The following is a 1883-nucleotide window of genomic DNA, read 5'->3' as shown; positions in this document are numbered from 1 at the left end:
GGATATGCTAGGCCTCCACCCTGGCTGCCTGGGAAACTACCAGACTCAGCCAGGCAAGGTCCCCGGGGAACCTGCCAGACCTCCCAGCTGCAGCAGGTGGGAGGGGCTTACCCATCCCTGAAGCACAAAAGCCCGCTTCTGGAGAGTCCCTTCCTGTGCCTACTCTTCAGTTCCCTGTCAGGGTACTTGCCCCACATCCAAGCTCTGCTTGTAGGGCCAGCAGAGGGACATCCTGGGTGTCCCGTTTACTTCCTACTTGCCCAGGCTGGAGCAGACAAACACTAATGAATGCTGAGGCCACCCTTCAGCCACAGCCCCCAGGACCACACCTGGGCAGGGTCAGCCCAGCTCATCCCAGGTGGCCTGCACGCACCCCACTTGCAGGGCCACAGTACTCCCACGGGGTGCTCCCCCAGGCAGGCCTTGGAGAAAGCCAGCTCCACTCCCAGCAGAGTTCAGTCCAGTCCCTGGCCTCCCCCACTCCAAACATTTCACTGCCCCGAGATCTGTGCTGGGATCCTCAGCCGTCCAGATGGAAAACAGATGTCCCCCATCCCACACACTTGCTCCAGGGGCCATTTTAAAAGTTTACTATCTCTGCCTCAACTTGAGAAACACAAGGTCCACTGGGACATCGTCCCATTCGGCCTGGGGAGGCACCGCAGCAGGGGGGCCTGGGGAGGGGCCATCACCACCCATCACAGTCCCTCCAGGCTAAGAAGAAATCTCCACCCCCCTGCCCAATTCCAGCACTTACAGGAAATGGAAACAAACTACCACTTCCCAGCAGTGAGGACTGAGATCAGGAGAAAGCCTGAGACCTCGGAGACCCTCCTGCCCTCAAGTCTGCACCCAAAGATGACCACGTTTGGGCACCTCTTTGCAAAATGGAGAGCCCCAGCGCAGACCCTGGGTATCCACGCTGGGAGCCCAGGGCATTGGTGCCTGGAGACCCTCTGACTTGTGCCAGCTCAGAACCGCGGGCCCCACTCCCCCGAAAGCCTCCCCAGTCCCTCTGCTGGGCGAGGCCGAGGCTGGATCTCAGTCTGGGTGAGGAGGAGAGGGAGATCGCCCCCGGGAGCTGGGGCCAGCTTGGTGCGGGCGCCCTAGCGGGCCATTCCGGGCCCGGGTCGCTCCCTGTCCTGCGCTCCGTTCCAGGGCCCGACCCCCAGGACGGCCCGCGGGGGGGCAACCGCGGACTGCAGGGTGAGCTGGGCTGGGGGAAGAGTGCAGTGGACGGTCTCCAAGGCTCCAGCAATGTGCGCGCCCCCCTCCCCNGAGCGGCTGTCGCACTCCGAGTCCCCGAGACTGGCCGCAGGATCGCACCCCCGGACAGGCGTGCGGGTCTGCCTGGGGGAGCAGCCGGGAAGCCCAGAGAAAGACCTCTTCCTCCGTCCCCACCTCAGGCACCTGGGACAATCCGCGAGGGCTCCCCGGAGGAGGTGATGCGCTGGGCTCGCTCCGTTCACGTGGCTCTCCGGCGCGGGAACCTGGCTGGGCTGGAGGCAGGTGAGTCGGCAGGTGAGGACGAGAGGGTCTGGACCGCGATTCAAGGGTCTGGACCGCAGCCGATCCCTTGTCCCACGGAATGGGAGTTGCTGATCACCTGTTAGAGGACTCTGAGTTTGGAAAGGCCACTGGGGCACCGAGAGGCCAGCGTAAAGTGTTCAGGGTGCCTGAGCCAGCTGTAGGAGAACTTGCAGGAAGCGTGTGTTCCATGCACATCCTGGGACGCAGCCCGCACTCGGGCCGCCTTCAGGGTGCGGGGCCGGGCCACTGCCCTCACTGTTTTGGGCTGATTCAGAGTGAGGGGTGCTTTCTGCCCAGGTGAAGGCAGGGGCGCATCTGGGCACTGCGTGGGGCGTTCTGCCAGCTCACTTTGG

The sequence above is a fragment of the Galeopterus variegatus genome, unplaced genomic scaffold (assembly GCF_000696425.1).
Source record: "Galeopterus variegatus unplaced genomic scaffold, G_variegatus-3.0.2 Scaffold1336, whole genome shotgun sequence".
In the NCBI taxonomy this organism is placed as follows: Eukaryota; Metazoa; Chordata; class Mammalia; order Dermoptera; family Cynocephalidae; genus Galeopterus; species Galeopterus variegatus.
The sequence above is the reverse complement of the archived record's forward strand: the minus strand, read 5'-3'. Positions refer to the sequence as shown.